This window comes from Adiantum capillus-veneris, chromosome 9 (genome assembly GCF_014529385.1).
Source record: "Adiantum capillus-veneris isolate H3 chromosome 9, ASM1452938v2, whole genome shotgun sequence".
NCBI lineage: Eukaryota > Viridiplantae > Streptophyta > Polypodiopsida > Polypodiales > Pteridaceae > Adiantum > Adiantum capillus-veneris.
Genome location: NC_140939.1, coordinates 827792 through 847458, shown reverse-complemented (window position 1 = coordinate 847458; position 19667 = coordinate 827792).

Below are 19667 nucleotides of genomic sequence, written 5' to 3'. Positions count from 1 at the left end.
ACTATTACAAGGTTTACTCAAAAAATAAGAGTTGTAATATTTTCGATTTATCAAAAACAATAAGTGTTTTTACATGGGAGCTCCAAAAAATGGTATCTGTGTTAGCTCGCTGCTAACATTAAACTTTTATGCTTAGCCACCATCCCTAAAATAGCCCATGTAATTATTTTGGTAAAAACTTCCTTGCAATTTTCACTTTTGGCATTGGTTTTTTTGGTAATGTCATGACGCGTACAACACCTAGTCAATCCTTGGGGGTTGACAGTGCCCAAGCCATAACAACCTCTGTGCTTACATACATCCTACCCAATGATGAAGAACATTGTAGAGAGATCGCAAAGCTCCTCCTATCAAAAGATAGTTAAGCCTAATGTACAACCTTTTTAAATGAAAATAATCTCAACTTCTTCTTGTCCATGGTCTATTGCAACTTCAGTTACTATCTTGATCATATTCAGTGACCATGCAATCTGTAAAAACTTTATCTTTACTGATCTGTCTTAAATATTTGAATGTTGTTTTTGTACATTGATAAGAAATTGTCTTGTGATTGGCATGAAAATGTCCATTAGGTACTCCAAGTGGCCTACATATGCTAGATTATGGCTAATTGGGTCAACTTAGCTCCGTCCACAAGGCAGCAATAAAAGGCCCTACAAGACTGTTGCCTAGCTAGTCCCCGGTGCCTTGTCGATAGAGCTAATTTGGCCCAATTAGCTAGAGGCGTTTTTGTTGTGTGTGTTCTCCTTTTGTAACATCCAAATTGTTCAAAAGATTGAAAAATTATCATGTAGTTTGTTATAAAGGCTCATTTTTTAGTTGTGTAGCTAAGGAACGATATAATGTGGTAGCCAATGCTCTTAGACGTACGATTGAGATCAATTGTCTTCTCTTTACATAACTCCAAAGTGATTTTTTGGAATCTTTAAAGGGAAAATATGAGCATGATGAAACATACTCCAAGGTGTGGAGCCACATTAAAATGAGAGATCCTTCTCACTCTAATGCTGGTGTTTATTTCCTCCACACACAATTATCCTCTTTTGAGTGATGAGCCAGAGATGGAATTACTTTTCCATAGATGATGGGTATCTACTCTAGAAGGGGAGAGTTTGTGTGCCAATAGATGCAGACATTCAATACTAAATTCTTTATGAATGTCATGATAGTCCTAGTGCAAGGCACCCAACCATTAATAAAACTTAAACACTCATATGACACTGTAGTTTTATTGGCCAAGTTTACATGGTTATGTTCAAGACTATGGCTTGCATTGCTAAAAATGTCAAGTCAATCAAGCAAAGCGCCTAAAAGCAGAAGGTCTCTTACATCCTTTGGAGATTCCCAATATGTTAAATGGTAGAGTATATTTATGGATTGTATTATGGGTTTACGAACCACTATATGAGGTCATGACTCTGTATAGATGGTGGTAGATCGATTGACTAAACTATGTAAATTTATTCCAACCAAGTGCACGATTAAGACACCAGAGTTAGTAAAGTTATTTGTTGACAATTTGTATAGAATATTCATATTTCCCAAAAATATTGTGAGTGATTGTGATCCCTTGTTTAACAATAATTTCTAGAGGTCTTTGTTTAAATGATTAATTAACATCAGTTTTGAAGATCATCTAGAAATGGATGGCCAGACTGAATGTGTTAATCAGGTGCTACAGGATATGTTAAGAGAATACGTTAGCAAAAAGAAATCTCATGATTGAGAAGATTATCTCCCTATTCTAGAGTTTGTGAGGATTATATTTCATCCTTTCATGCTTATGTATGGTTTTCAACCTAGATCACCAGTTATGGTGGGGCTAGAAATTGAGGAATTTTAACAAGTCAAGTATTTTCTCCAAGATCATATGGATATGATAAAACTTGTTCATAAAAATATTGGGCAAGCACAAAATAGATACAAAAATTACACTAATGATAAAATAGTCAAGTAACATTCATGGAAGGGAAACACATATTTTTACGTGTGCTGAACTATTAAGAAAGTTCCGAAAATAGGTCCAAAACCTACATTATCGTTAAACTGCATAGCTTGGGATTGTCGTCTTTTGCTATGTAGAGGTAGCTTGGAGGTAAATCGTACTTGTCGAGTTCCTTTAGGATTGTAGGATTGTAGAATTAGATTAGGATTTTGAGAATGGTTGATAGACGAGAAAATTCTTAAGATTAATGCTCAAGAAACCATAAAAAACAAGAAAACGAGTGTTTGTGGACATTTTCCACAAACCCATTGCATGAGAACCTAGGAGTAGGGTAAGTGGGATCCGAGGTGGATTTCAGAATATTGCTCTTTTAGAAAGAATCATTGTGAGTTGTTATTTGAAGTTACAGAATTTCAGGTCTAGGCTAGAAATAGCACGAAAAGACTCCAAACCACTCAATCCGACTGGAGAGAGAGCTTAAAAGTCGTATGAACCAGTGAGTAAGCTCAAGGACACATTGAGGTAAAAATTTCAAGAGTTTGCAAAAACTCAGATTATTTGCTATTTCTTGACATTTTAGGCCAAATTAAGTTTTGACTTGATTCATAGGCTTAAAACAACTCATGAAAAGACTGTCCATGAAAAAAGTGCAAAAAATTGTTCATTTTGGGCATAAAGTAAATAATCACGATTATTTACTTTTATCTCAAATTTGACTAAGGTTGATACCAGTGACTCATTGCATGTGTACAAACAACTTTTGTAAAGGCATAAAAGATTTGGATCACCAAACTGACAAAAAACTGGGAAAAAACTAAAGTTTGTACTGACTTTCTGAAACTTGAGCGTAAATTGGAAAAAAATAGTCCAAAATTGATGAAATTTGATTCATAGGCTTTTATTGATATGATAAACATAAGTATATGCTGATTTGACAAAAAAGATGCAAAAAGTGGCCAGTTGTAAATAATCGTGATTATTTACATCTACCCTATTTTTCAAATTTTTTGACCAAGTTAGCATACCATTGGTTTTACCATGTTGTAATAAGCCCACAAACCAAATTTGGTAAGATTTGGATCATTGGATTGGAAATTGTGACCAAATTTGCAAAGTCAGTCTACGGATAGAAAATTGTTGACCATTTGAACAAGAATAGTCTAAACTTGATGAAACTTGGCTAGAGACCTTAAGTTGAAGTGCTTAATAGATGTGTGTCAAGATTGGGACAAAAACTTGCAAAAAAAATGATCATAGTAAATAATTGCGATTATTTACATCTGCTATAAAAGTTGACAATCTTGCATATTTGAGCATACCACAAGGTCAAAAACATATCAAGTAGACTACACAAATAAATTTTGGTAAAATTTGGATCACAAAAGTGAGATTTAAGCCAGATTTTTGAATTAGAGTCTGTGGACATGAAACAATTGATAAACTTGAACATATTTTTTCCAAACTTATTGAAACTTGTCCAAGGACCTTAACAGGTTGTACACTTGGCAAATCAAGCCAAAAATTGAAAAAATCTGACCAAAGTAAATAATCGTAATTATTTACTATTGCTACACAGAGCCATCCATTTTGACTTTTGAGCTTGTACAGTGTTAGACCAACTTAATACAAGGCCACCGAGAAATTTCGGATTCAATTGGATCCAAATTGGTACATGTCACTCAGTTTTCAAGTTACAGATTAGTCCTTTGATTTTTACTAAAGGTTGAAAATTGCAACTGTTGACTCAACTAGCTCACTTTGCAGTGATACACATAAACCAATCATAATAGCTAGCAAAAACTATATTGTCTTTATAGAAGAACAGCTAACTTGATCAAATTTGTACAAGAATCAGGTTGCAGACGAGGAATCGGTAGCTTGACAAAAAGTGCAATCTAGTCAAGTGAAAGAAATTGACAACAAGTCAATCCAAAGGTAAGTACTCTATCCAGGGCTTTATAAGTCTTTATGAACCTTAGGTCTGGTCGTGTACTAGGAAATCAGGGCACATTTGGAGAAACTTCAAGTAGAGTATCCACTGAAGAAAGCGTGAATCAAGGCAATTCCTTGCACACTATCCCTGAAGAAGTCTCATACACTTTTTTTGATCTGACATCCGAAATGTCTTCCTATTCGACTCACTCAAAAACCGGAACGACAATGCGCTATAAGCATATACTCTCTTTTTATAAGACTAATCGCCATGGAGCTCAGGTTTACCTTGATCCTAATGAAGAGTATGCTATATAGCATTGATGACCATGGTATTGATTTTGAAGAAGAGATTAGGGCAAACAAACAAGGAAAAATGTACAGAATCGGAACGGAACTCAGTATTTACAAATCGAAGACCCTGACGTGATAGACAAATGGGGTTTAGAAGTAAATACCATATTTCCAGATATGGCCGCAAAAGAAGGACCACCAACTTTAGAATTTGAGGGATAGGATCAAGTTGATTTGAAGCCCTTGAAACGGCTTAGTACTGATAATCCTAGGATCAGAGTCTATTGTTGGGAGGATAGGAATGTAAAAGATCTTTTGTGGACTTTGCATGCCAAATCAGGAGAACTGACGGCCATGAAGAGCATCTATATCTTCAAGATCAAGGATAAGGGATCAATAGACCTACCAACCTACTTGTTTAGGGATTGTTATAACAACAACTTTGCTATGATGACTCCTGAGGAGGTAGAACAAACCAAATACCAAGGGTATTCCATAAGGGATTGGATATTGGGACAAGGACCAGAAACAATTCCAAGAGATGAACACCCTGAGAGATCATCTTAAGAAAACAGAAACCACCTCATCACACAGAAAACCGGGTGACACTAAGGCAAGTCCAGGGCTACATGAGTCACTATTTTTAACAGACTGGTTTCAAGGACTCAAAACAGGACCAACTTTCAGGAGACCGGGAGTTGAACCAAATAGACGCGTCAGATCAGTTGATTTTCAGAAATGGGTCAGAAAATACAGTGGATTAGGGAATCCATACGACCACTTAGCAAGCTTTAAACAAGTGATAAGAGCAAAACGCATATTCGATTTTCATACTCAATTCGAGGGGTTTGGAATGACATTAGAAGGGAAAGTATTAACATGGTTTCAAAACATTCCACCAAGGTCAATCATAGACTTAAACACATTAGCTCAAGGATTTATAGCTGCTTGTTCCAAAACGAGAATCAAACACAAGACAATAGCCCAAATCTATAGCTTTAAACAGAAACATGGTGCGTTTGTTAGGGATTGTGCAACTCGAATGAAACAATACATTGCCAGATGCCCATGGCTAGAGATACTTGCAGAAGAACAACTAGTGTCATTGTTTCTAGAGGGACTGCTAAACAAAGAACTTCATGCTATACTGTATAGCAAGAAGCATACAACCCTAGAAGAGTGTGTGTCAGATGCTATTGACTTATGAGACAATTGTGAAATTTTCAACGAAGAAGATGTCCCTAAGGATACCCAAAGTGAGAAAACAACATCCACTAAACCAGCTCAAGTGGGGAAAGCTACTGCAGCACCACTTTCATCCAAGAAGACATGCTCAAAATAATGAACGACATGATGAATAACATGCAAAAATCACCTATGAGAGGACCAGGACAAGGGATACCTCAACAAGGACAACCAATTAGACCAAAAAAATGGTGTGCAATCGAGGGTAAATGAACCAACCATGAGACCAATGAGTGCTATTTCCGACCAAAGTATGATGGGAATGTTCAGTACGTGCCCATGAGGCCACAAAGACAACCCATGTACAGATACCAGCCTAACATGGCACCAGCTCAAGGACCACTGATGGGTATGGAAAGACCTCAATCCATGTTGGGTCAACAACCTCCGTATCCAGGACATAATGTAGTGCCTGCCTTGGGGATTCACCATGGAAAACTTACCACACCACGTAAGTTCAAGGGAGGGGTTTTTTTAAACAAGTTACATAAGCGTATAAGTTAGGGACAGGCCCCCAATAATTTATCTCCTAAGCTAAAAAATAAGAGAGGGGGGTATCATATTCATGGGGAAAGGGGGGGGGGGGGACCTAACCCAGGTTGATTACTTGTAACGACTGGTCATCAATGTGCAATAGAACTTATATGAATTTAGGGGAAGTTTTTTATCAAGTCACACATCAAATTTTTCATCAAGCCGGTCATAGATAAGGGCTGAATTGGAGCAGATCAAGGGTTGATTTACACCAGCTTTGGATGGGTAAAAATAGAAGAGTAGCCAGAGTACAGGCTGATCGGGCACATAGTTTGAAAGTCAAACTAAGACACATTGAGGTCACATCTAGTTATCAATACAAGTGGTTCCTTAGTACATTTCCAATCACTATGCTAAACATTCTTTGACTAGTTTTAAACCATTAGATCATGTGAGACCTAAATTTTATATGTAAGATAGGGGTATGATAGTTTTCTTCAATCATTGGCGTATAAGAGTAGAAAGGGGGGTCATATTCCCTCATATGAGTTGTATATGGGGGTTTTATCAGAGCTGTCCGCTCGCAGGTGGCGTCCCATTTTGTATATGGAGTGAATCCCCCGGGAGTGCCTGTAAAGTACATGCACCCATAGGGAGTCATAGATGAACAAGCACTAGTGCCTGTTACACCCTATGCTGAGCCTAGTCCATCTACATTAATGGTAGAAGGAGATTGGTATAATTCACATCCACTACCAATGGAAGAACGTATGACTTATGCTCCACCAGAGCTCGCACTAATGTATTATGTAGCTAATTAAGGTGTTGAACCTCCTATGGTAAGACCCATGATTAAGCCAAGAACAAGAAACTGTCACAATTGTGGTGCAAATGATCATTGGAAAAATGAATGCCCAGAGCCTGACAAAAACCTCAAGCCGGTTGAAGCTTATTGCATACAATGTTGCAAAAAGGGAGGACACTTCCCATAAGATTGTCCAAAAAATCCTTTAAACAAGGGGAAAACAATAGTAAACGTAGTCCAAGTGATACCTAGTAGCTCATCTGAGAGTGAACTGATTGTCCCAATCAAGGTAATCACTAGAGCCCAGGCTAAGGAAAAAAAACATAACTCCTCTAATGATTCGAGAATACAAAAAATGCCTAAAAAAAGACCAAAAGAAGCAGAAGCAAAATGTATGAGATGAGAAAACAGAAACAACGAGCTGAAATCGAGGAGAAAGCAAAACAGCTATTCCAAAAAAAGGTGAAAGAACCTGGAAGTGAAATCAAAGAAACAACCATGAAATCTGGAGGATGAATTTTGGTTGATAAAATTATTGAGCCTATTAATGTAGCCTTGGAAGCCTACCAAGCGGGACTTAGAACAAGCCAAAACATGGAAAACAAATGGAAAAACTATCCTTCTCTAAACATGGAAGCATCTAAGCTTGAATCTTATCAAAATTTGGTAAGAATCATGCAAGAAATGCTAGAAAAACAAAAACCCAAGCTTGAAAGTATGGAAAAACTTGAGGAGCTTGTGGTAAGAGGCACTAAAGAAAAATCCAAAGTGGTGGTAGAACCCCACCTTGAAACAAAAGAGCCAAAAATTATAGTGCCGGACAGCGAAGATGCCTTAGACGGGATTCCATTCTTAGAGGAAGACTGGCCAGGACACTTATGAGAAAAATTTCTGGAGATCAATGATGGGATCCTAACTCTAAAGTCAGCTCCTATAGAGGAAGTTTGATTAGAAAACCTACCTCCTGATATGGACATGGATGTACAATCCTTGTATGGGGATTGCGGATCTAAAGCTTCAGGAATGTCTAAACTATTGACCTTGAAAGCATTACCCTCTTACTTGGGAGATAATGAAGATGAATCCATAGTGTGTAAGACCACTCAAGTAAAAAGAGCAAAACAGACCCTAGAAGTAGATAACATTCATTCAATCATGTCTACACGCATCCAATGCACTCTTACTTTGGGAGAAGTATTAAAAATCAGACCATATTTATATGGAATGATCTATAGAAAACCCTAGAGAATGTGGGAATAACGGGGCTCATCGTAATTTTTTGGAAAGATTGAAACACAAAATGGATAACAAGGAGATTTGATCTGTTCCAATGAACAAAGTTGGAGAATATTACGCAAGGGAAGAAGGAAACACCGCCCTTTCAATGAAATATAATGACATAGAAACCATGGCAATACTGGACAGTGGAGCAGGCATAGCCATAGCCACAAAAGCCATATGCGAATCCTAGGGACAACTAGCCATTAGACAAACTCGATTGAAATTGTAATTGGCTGATGAACACATTGAAAGACCATTAGGGCTGCTTGAAAAAGTGATAGTTAATTCCTGTGGAATTGAATATCAACACACTTTTGCCATAGTAGACTTTGGGAAGAAACTCAATTACAAAATCATATTGGGAAGACCGTTTATGTGACAGATACAACTTATCCAAGATTGGGGAAACAATTATCTGAATTGAAGCAAGTGGGATCTATAACAAGAGTCAATTTAAAAGATCACACTTATAGAGATGTCATGAAAACACCCATACAAGAGTTCGATTCAGTTCCTTCAGCTGAAACTAAGCTTCAATCTTGGTTAAACAAAGACACTCCTATTTGGGTGTGTGGAGCTTCAGAAAAGGGGAGTTTAAAATGAGAAGAATGTATTTAGAGGGATTGCACCGACGAAGCCTATGTACCTAACCCTTTCCAGAGCATTTGTTTGAGCCATTTGAATGGACTCAAATTTTAACGACAATGGATGTACGTGTGAATACGTCTATGCCTACTCAATTTTGCAAAATGAGGACGGCTATGATATAATTCCCATCCAAATGATTTCAATCCTCCACATTGAAGATGAAATTGAGGAACCCAAGGACTTGATGAAAGCTCAACAAGTCTTTTCAGACCTCTACTATGATGCAACAGATAAGTTAGAAGAACACTCAGCTACCTAAGAAGATTTGGGGTCAGAAAAAGAACATGTGAGAGCTAAGCTACTCATGAAAGGAGGGGAGGAAAAGTTTTTTGACTTTCCTAACCAAAAAACCAAGAAGACAAAAATGATATAGACAAAAAAGAGACACTAAAAATGTGAAAGCTAGATCTATGCCATTAGTCTCCAGTAGAACACGGTTCCTGATGCAGATAGGCGCACATGATTGTGTCAAGGACAAAATCACTGGCAGATATCCTTCAAACAAAAACCCAAAATTGTCTAAAACATCAAGAAAAACGAGGAAGGATACTCAAGAAAAACCCAAAAAATAGAAAAAGGAGTCAACCATGACACGATTTGAGCGGAAAAAGAAGTATCAAGAGTTGAAAAAATCTCTAAAGAAGATATATATATATAACCGAAATGGAAACCACATAAGAGGATGGTAAAGATGTAATAATTGTTTCATCCCATTACAAAAAATAAACTCTCCAAGATCGGAAAATCATAGTCGAACAACCTGTTAGAGAACTATGAAAACAGGGTGAGTCCTACGAAGGGCCTGAAAACGCAAAAAACATAGATTTGGCTGAACCAAGAGAAGACCCTAGGCCTACCTACATTGCAAATTACCTAACAGAAGAAGAAGAAGAGCTTTTGTTAAGCTTGCTAAAAGAATACCGAGACATATTTGCTTGCTCTTACAAGGATCTCAAGGGTGTTGATCCAAAAATCTGTCAACATACCATACCCTTGAGAGATGATGCAAAACCAAGTAGACAAAGTCCATACACATATAGTGAGACATTTTCCAGGAAGATCAAAGAAGAGATTGAAAAACTAAAGGAAGCCAAATTCATTTATGAAATTGAATACACAGATTGGGTGTCTCCAATTGTGGTAGTACCTAAGAAGAATGGAAAATTACGAGTGTGTGTCAACCTCAAGAAAGTGAATGCAGCTATCATTAGAGACAACTTTTCTCTTTCAATCACTGAGCACGTTTTAGAATGAGTTGCAGGTAAAGAAGCTTACAGCTTCTTAGATGGATTTTCGTGATACAATCAACTTTTGGTTGACCCAAAAGATCATCATAAAACTGTTTTTGCAACAAAATGGGATATTTTTGCCTATCGGATTATGCCGTTTGGGGTTAACGAATGCTCCTGTCACATTTCTAAGATTGATGAGCCATGCTTTTAAAGAATATCTTAGTAAATTCTTCGAAGTATGTATGGATGATCTAGGCATACATTCATCAATCCGAGCTGATCATTTTGAACATCTCAAAAAGGTATTTGAAAAATGTAGAATTTATAGGATTTGCCTAAATCCTGAAAAGTGCACATTCATGGGTAGACAAGGAAAAATTCTTGGACATTTAGTGTCAAAAAATGGCATAGCTACTGATATGGATAAAACCGGGGGCAGTCACTTATCAAAAGCTTCCTATATCACGTGCGTTCAAGATGTTATTAATAATACTTCAATATACATACTATATTTACACTACGTGCCTATTTAAAAAACCCCCACCCCCCCTTTAATGTATACATAAAAATATACATTTTGATCTTTTATTAATCCTCTCCGGTTAACTCACGTGATAGCATACACATTCTAAAAAGTGATCACCCCGGGGGATAAAATTCATGTCATTGCTGATTTGCCTAGACCAACAACAGTCAAGGGGGTTCAAGCCTTCATGGGGCATTGTGGATATTACAGACGGTTCATTTACATGTACGCTATAATTGCAAAATCCATGTATAGCTTGATTACACACTTTGACTGGACTGAAGCATGTGAAGAATCCTTCATGAAGCTTAAGCAAGCTCTCACTTCAGCTCCAATATTGAAAGCACCAGATTGGAATAAGATATTGAACATACATGTAGATGCTTCCAATTGTGCCATAGGTTGTATACTAGCTCAACCAGGAGACGAGAAAATTGATTTTCCTATTTCTTATGCTATCCAACAATTGAACATGGCAGAAAAGAATTACACCACAACCAAAAGGGAAGGATTAGGAATGATCTATGCCGTAAAAAAGTATAGACATTATCTATTAGCGAACAAATTTGTGCTCTTTGTGGACCACTAAGCCTTATTGTATTTGGTCAACAAGCCATGCATCACAGAAAGAATAGTGAGATGGTTCATCATTCTTTTGGAATTTGATTTCACTGTGGTTGTAAAAAAGGATACTACTCATCAAAGAGCAAATCATTTGTCAAGGATTGTTTCAAGGGAATCACCTAAAGGGGTAGATGATTATCTACCATATACATATTTGTTCTCCGTGGAAATGATACCTCGATGGTCGGAAAATATGGTGTCATTGATGACCATAGCTCAAGTGGATTCACAAATACCACTTCCAATTACAATCGGATTAATTGAGCAATCGGCTATGTATCAATTACTAGCTGGTAGGCTTTACAAAAGAAATCGAGATGGAATATTTCTCTTATGTATTAATCCTGAAGAGAAAAACCAATACCTAAGTCAAGCACATATGACCATAGTGGGACTTCACTTTGCGGAAGACCAAACTATGCAAAGGATTTTGAGACTTGGAGTATTCTGGCCAGCTATGAGGAGTGACATTCGCTCTTTTGTAAAGGATTGTCCTCAATGTAATAAACAAACACCCATACCTCATGTAACATTGTTTCAAATGTCGCCTGTTCCTAAGTGGAGTAACTATTTAGTCACTTACTTATCAAGTAAACACTTCCTGAGGATATGAGTAAACACCGTCAAAGAGCAGTTGAAACAGAAGCAAGAGACTATGCTCTTATTGGAAACCAATTGTATCGAAGAGGTAAGGATCAACATTTTCGTCTTTGTGAAAATGAAGATGAATATATTCCGATCATAGTACAAGCACATGCTGGATTAGCTGGAGGTCACTTTTCTAGTGAGACCACCACAAGAGCAATCTTAATGGTAGGCATATGGTGGCCAATACTTTTTGCAAATGCCAAAAAATATGTTTGAAGATGTGATGCTTGTCAACGAGCAAAAATGCCAACACATGTAGATAGCATGCCCTTAAGACCAATGATGGGGGGCTAGAGCTTTCGCAAAATGGGGTATAAAATTTGTTGGGCCAATACAACCACCTGCTTATAGAGCCCAAGCTCAATATATCATTGTAGCTATGGACTATTTGACCAAGTGGGCCGAGGCTAAATCAACTCAAAAGAATGATGCCAGAACCACTGCCGCATTCATATATATGTGTTCACAAGATATGGAATGTCAATAGAAATTGTCAGTGATAGGAAAACTCATTTCCTCATGCGGTAATCGAGACTTTTTCTTAATGAATTTATGGTCACTCATAACAAATCAGCTCCCCATCATCCACAAGCAAACGGACAAGCTGAGCATCTGTATAAGATTCTTAGCTCGATTTTGACTAAAGTGTTTAGTTCAGGAAGTACATACTGGGAAATGAATCTCCATGCTGCTCTATGGGCTAATCGAGTTTCATTCAAAACAGCTCCAAACGTTACACCCTTTAACCTTGTTTATGGCATTGATGCCATACTGCCAAGATAATTTCTATTACCGACATTAAGGGTAGCAAAGGATCTTGAGTGGACTGGACATGAATTGTCTGAAAGACTTGAAGATTTAGAGAAGCTAGTGAGCAAAGGATAACAACTATAGCTCACATCTACGCACAAAAGCGAAAACAAAAACAATTTTTTGATTCCCATCTAATTACAAAAATATTCAAAAAAGGGGACTTAGTTTTAGTCTATTCCCTTAAGCAACACATTCCCAAGTTTAAGAAAAAGGAAAATGGACCGTTTACCATTGAAGAAGTATCTCCAAGTGGAGCAGTTAAGCTATCCACCCTAGATGGTGAACCAATGGCTAATTGGATTAGTGGATGTCATTTAAAGAAGTATAATTTGCCGCTAACCAGTGAATTGCTAGAATGAATGCATGCATCTAAGCAAGGAAGATAAAAATACAGCAGGTTATTGATGAAGCCCAAGAGGAAACTCGGCTTTGAGGAAAACCGCTCTCAAGAATCATCAACCTATTCCCATTAACACCGTGGAAATAGATGATCGACAATGGGAATTGCCAAAAGATGCAATGTCAATAGACGAGGAATGGTTAGATGAAATGGACCTTTGCATCAAAGTACAACTCAACAATCATAGCACGAATGCATTGGTCGACACCGGAGCTCGAGTAAATGAAATCAGTTATTCCACGTACAAGAAAGTAACAAGTCAGTCTTTGACAGCACGAATAGCGACAATAAAAGGATGCAACAAGAACCCGACACCAACATTGGGAGTAGTCAACTTAAACGTGATAGCACATGGATGTTCATGCCCTCATGAGTTTGTATGCTTACCAGATGAACACATGAATGAGACAATGATTCTAGGAATCTCATAGATGCGAACATACAAAGCAGTACCAGATTGGGATACAAATCAGGTCAAGCTATCACCTAAAGGCGGGAAACTCATTGTTTCAATTGCACCAAGCAAGGAGGAATAGAAAGGAAGCAATTAACTGACCAAACCACGAAGTAATCAACCTTCTCCATCCTATTGACAAGCAAATGCTACAGGTAGCATGCAAAAAATTAGGCAAATTTGGGTCCCGAAAGCATAGCTTAAGGATAAGCCGATTCAAATCTGGGTGCTCAAAACATCATCGACAATACCAAAGGCGGTTCCAAAGGACAAAACACTGAGACGAGCATCTTCGAGCAGGGAACCTAAGACGAAATGGATTTGAAAAAAAAAAGAGCATTTATTTTCTCCGCAAACAAGAAAATCAATCAAGCAATGGAGAGTTAAGCCTCAAAAACCTCAACCACCCCTTTCTGACCAAGACAAACCAAGGTATCAATGGCAAGTAAAAGCTCGACAACAATCATTACTGGTACCAAAAGCTCAGGCAAACTGTGTGCTAAAGCATCCTGATGGCACAATCAAGCAAAGAGCACACAAGCTACAAGATTTTCTCTTTGGAAGAAAGCATCAGAAAGCCTCAACATCAGAAACCCTTAAGTTAATCACCCAAGACCCAACTCTTGCATAGCATAATGGTTCGAATTGAATTGATTTTCAAAGCACGGTAGAGCTAACCAAGGCTATGCATAGACACAAATTTTTCAACACATGCACATAGTCGTCCCGGAGTACGCCATTTAGGAGGGGTGGAAGAGTACTAAGTAATTAAGGGCAATTTTTGAAGAGGGAGGAAAAAGTTTGATGTAAACGTGTGATTTTTTGCAAAATTACCTAATAATTCCCTTATAATTATCAACAGGGAAAATTTAACTGATAATATCTCCCCGATGAATGTAAATAGTGTTTATATTATCAAAAAACCATTAAAAAAGAGACTTAAAAAAGAGAAATCCAACAAAAAACAATAAAGCTGTGTTTTTCAATGGATTTTTATAATTATTGGATTTTTACTTTGCTTTTTTAGCGCATTTTGTTATTTTCTTTGATTTTTTAATAAACAGATCAAAAATTAATAATAAATAGCAAAGGAGCTCATATGGAAAACCCGAAGACACGGTAGTGATCAGAAAGTCAAGGCGGACAAGCACAAAAAATTTCAATCAAATCAAGAAATGGAAGCGGGAAGCCTAAATTAAGCAGCCATACCTACTTTTGCAAAATTCTTGTAAAATGAGCTACAGGAATCTGATTAGGAAAATTTTTGAGTTTAACATAGATTTCACGGCCTAGTAGGACTAACAGGGGAATCTGGGAAAAACGGTTCGAGAAGTCCGAGTATAGATACCCAAGGTAGGCTAAAATCACCTCATTTCCACTTGTTTGCCTTTAGAGAGAGAGCTTTTCGACCTCTTTTGCACGTTTTTTCCGGAGTCTACAGTCACCTGTTTTCAGCATCATCTCACACGAACATGAGGGGTAAGTTCTTTACTCATCAATGATCCATTTTGTACGGGTGGAAGCTAGTCTAAACCCCTAGAAACAACCCTAGAATCCGAGCAGTGCACGAAGACCTACGACCAAAAATCGACCATAGCGGCCCGTCAACTCAACCAAATCGGATGAGATTTGAAATGTATCATGCCCCAACATATTAGAACACTTCTATATCAACAGTTGACCATTCGGCAAGGGTAGAGGGGTCCCCAATTAGAAAAGCTAGGTTTTTTACAGATGCCAGAATTGTATTCTGACTCCACAAACGACTTACCTACGAGGTCTACATACAATGTATATGATTGGTTTCGTGAAATGAATCAAGCAAGGCCCTCAAAAAGCAAAAAATGGCTCGAAGGCTACAAAGCATCAAATTTGATATACGAGATCAAACTGGCTCCAAATGAGCCAAAATTGGATGAGTTGCTTCACAACTATGTTGCGAACAAATCCATAACCTAAAAAGTGACTGGCCAACTCAACAGGCAGTGTAGTCACAAAAATTGGTGATTTCAAAGTCGACAAAGCACAAAGTGATGCTGGCAAGACCAAACTTTACCAAATTCAATTTAGGACTTGTTTTAGGTGTATAGAATGTGTCTAGGTCAAAATTTTTAAGTTTTGCAAGAAAAATATGACTGTTGTAAATAATCGCGATTATTTACTTTTGCATTAATTTGTCTTGAAAGTTGCATCATCACCTCACATATCATTTGTACACACCTATTACATGCCAAAATTCAAGTATGAGCCAAAATGATCACATATAACTTGGAAAATTGCCAAAAAATGCAAAGAAATCTTTGCAAGCCAATTTTTGAGTTATGAGCCACATTTTTTGATCCAAATCACCCCATATCCCATACACAAGGTCTATACAATGCTTAGAACCAAGTTGTATCAAAAAATCTTCATTTTGGTAGAAAAGTTAATAATTACGATTATTTACTTTTTGGCAAAAATGGGAGAAATTTGCAATTTTGCCATCATACATCCAAAGTACATGATGTCTTAAGCCCACTAGCCAAGTTTGAACAAATTTGGAGCTCAAAATCTCAAAATCTCTTTACATCTACTGTTTTAGAGACCTAAAGCCTAAATCTGGCACCATTTTCACCTAGTGCACTCAAATGAGGCCATATTTCACTCAGAGTATCAACTTGGTATATACTTCAAGCTTGTAATGCCAAGTTTGCAAAAAGTTGAAGAAATTACTCAGCTGTAATAATCGTGATTGTTTACTTTTGTTGTAAATTTTTGTATTGACTTTATGAATTTAATCTTTACATGTTTTTATGCATCTATGCATGTTCAAAAATTGATTTGAAACAAATTGGACCAAAATTGTCAACATTTCAGGCTGAAGGACATTTCAGAGAGAATCTGCCAAATTTGCTAACATTGACACTCTATTTACTCAACAGGAGCCATGCAAGCTGCAGAGAGGGCCAAGAAGAAGCTCTCACGAAAGGAGAAGCTGCAAGAGCTACCACCATATCAACTAGACCCTGATTCAGTCAAGAATGCCAAAGCGACCTATCTCTCAAAGGAACAGCTTGAAGAGCAGAATACCACAGTGTTCACCGACTGATTCAAGAGCAAGGAAGGACATTAGGTAGACCTGCAACTTCTACCAAAAGAAGTGTATGATGTTGCTGCAAAGCCCGAGGCCAAAAAAGCAAACCGAAGGCTAGGACTCGGAGATTTCTATGAACAAGAGCCATGTGGAGTGAACTTCCAAAAAACTTATGAGCTTTTGTCCACGATCAAAGAAGATGGAACCGCTCAAATCTCTGACCCACAAGGGAATAAGTTTGAAGTAGTGATTACCAAGGAGATAGTGGCAAAATCACTCAGACTGCCAACAAAAGGAATGACAATGAGGGCGAGAGATAGAAAGACGGCCGGAACTTTCACCAAGGAAACTGTTGCGGCCACATTTTCCGACCTCATTCACAAACAGTTGGAAGAGTCCGCCAGGTTGTACCACCAGCACTTCCAATTCCTTGCCAAGAGGCCGTCGATGTACACGACACCAAATCATGCGGTTTCTACAACCTTTATACAAGTTCTGTCCCCGGGGAGGTCACCTAATAAAAATGTAACCTATCACATGAGTTCAACAGAAGGGTATTTAAATTTCTTGAAACTTACATAAATATATATACAGAAGGGCATTATTTTTTCGAATTTGAAAAAAACTTACAGATTTTAAAAGACAAGGGTACATCATATTCTTAACAAAATTCACAGATAAGGGTTTTACAAACATGTCTTGAACGCATGTGATATGGTAGTTCTACACATAGTGAATCCCCTGGGCGCCTGTCTCAGATCAGAACACTTGGATAGTGTCAGCACACCCCTCCCCTCGAGCTACAAGATCTTCCAAGAGAACATACAAGTCAGATGAAGAGTCTACCGAGAGCTCACCAGAACAGCACAGCGGTGAAAGCTCTGATAACAAGGAAAAAAGAGCACGATGGGAAGAAATGAAGAGAAAAGTCATGGCAGCACACTAGGAGGAACCTGTACAAAAGTAGGCGTGATTTGAAAGAGAGAAGCAATCTTACAAAAGCAGCCACCAAGCACAAGGCAAGGACCTAGCAAAGTAGGTACCCATTGAGCTTAAAGGACCAAGAACTAAGCATCATACCAAGAAACAGGCTGAAGATCCCATGGAATCGTTGGAAAAGATGTATCAAGAAGCAAAAGCCTTGCAGCCGAGAGAAGCCCAAGAAGCGGAACAGAAAGCTAAGGAGGCGGCGGAGCAGCAAAAGCAATCAGAGGAAGCCAGTGCACAAGGAGAAGCACAAAATGATCAAGGTGATATGTCTCCCAGCCCTTCTTCACCTGTTTCTTAACAACATGATCACCCCATGGCAAGCTCACCACCATCACCAATAGTTAGAACCACAACAACTAAGCCAACAAAAGAGACAGAGCCTGAACAACAATAAGCAGCAGAATCTTCACAACAGGCAGCTACTACACAAGAGCCACACAAAGAGCAAGAGCCAGAGCCGGAAAGGGCAACAAGTCCTGCACCATAGGCCACTACAGGGTTTGAACAAACAAGAAAAGAGGATACCAAGGAAACACCCTCTACCTCAACATAGCAAGAGAAGGCCGAGGCATCCATGAAGCCTCAGGATGACAAAGCGGAAGAGGATCAACCACAACCAAAAGGGCAACAACAACCAACCACCATGACACCGCCAAAAGGTACACAAGAATTTGCAGAAACATCAAGTCAGCTGGCACAAAATGAAGATTAGCAATCAAATGGTGAAGTGATCCTGCAAGTTTATGAGTATGCCAAGAAAATACAGGACATGACTGAACGACTTCGCTCAGTAGCACTTAGCGGTAGCACAAGGGCCAAGGAATTAGAAATGATGATTGACACACTCCAAGGGGAGTTAGACGGCTGACTAAACGTCATCACCGATTTACAAAGGCAAGTGCAGGAGTTGAAAGTGGAAGTTGAACAACATCAGCTCGCAAGGGATAGACAACAGAAAGAGATGGAGGAGCTCGATGATCTGCTTACAAAGTTGTCAGATGCTTGCAAAGCAAAAGATAAACAACTGACAAAAGTTACAAACGAGCTGCTAACGACAATCCTATCAGTTCAAAAGATGCAAGTACAGTTAGATGTAGCAAATGCTTCCCTACAGTACTCAAAACAAAGAATAAATGATCAGGCAATTTTCTTGCGGCAGATACAAGAGAATCTAGCTGCAACCTTGATCAAATGAACAGATGAGGTCTACAAAGCATTAGAGAAAAAGAATAAGGACCACGAGCTAGAGCTAAAATTGGACCAGTCTCAACGCAGAGACCTGGCTTCAATGAGGGTGCAAAGAGAAGACGAGTTGCTGAAATAAATAGCTGAACTTAAAAGAGTCAACCAACTGTTGCAAGAGAGACGACTAGAAACACAAGAAGAGGCAAGAACTTCCGAGTAACCATAGATAGAGATCCCCTCAGTTATTTTCGTTGAGATGGAGACATAGCCAGTTGAAGAGCTAGGTGGCGAGGAGGAATTTCAAGTACACATAACCAAAATGGATACAATGCCAATGGTCCAGCTCTCAAAGGCTGAGGAAGATGCACTAAAAGAAAAGATTACACAAGAGGTAGATGAGCGGTGGAAGGTAGCAATGGATTGGGAGCTAAGAGTCCTTCATTCCATCACTTTTACACAACTCACTGCCAATCAAATCAACACGCAATGACACCAACAATACCTGCCTTACTCTTTCATAAAAGTGGAGTTGCTCCAGGTAAAGGAAAGACTGTACAAAGACATGTAAGAAGACACCGCAGATCAAGACTACCCAAAGTGGAGGCTCAGCTGGTTGAACAAGAATCCAAGGTATTTGATTCTATTCACAAGAGCATGTGCGGCCATACGAAAGCATCCTACTTTCTGTCCTATACCAAGAGTAAGGACTTGGCAAGAAAAGGAGGCATTAACAAAGAAGCGGCCAACTTGGCTGAACTACCCTCGATTGCCTGCTCCAGAAAAGGGACCGCTGACTGAAGAGTACATGGTGAAAACTGCCATGTACTTCTTCAAAAGTCTACCAGATTTATCATGTGCAATGTTATATAAAATCTGCTAAATGCTTCTCACCTGCATCAAAGTCTTCCATGAACCAGAGCAAGCAGACACCCCTTGGATGTCATTCCTCGAGGTAATAAAGGATTATGCTACGACCTTAGTGGTCAACCTTTCGAAGAAGTCCTCTATGGCTTCTAAGCCAGATGCATGTTTTTACCTTCTCACAATATGCTGGTGTTTGAGGAAGCATTCTACACAGGGTTCTTCACTTGGCAAACA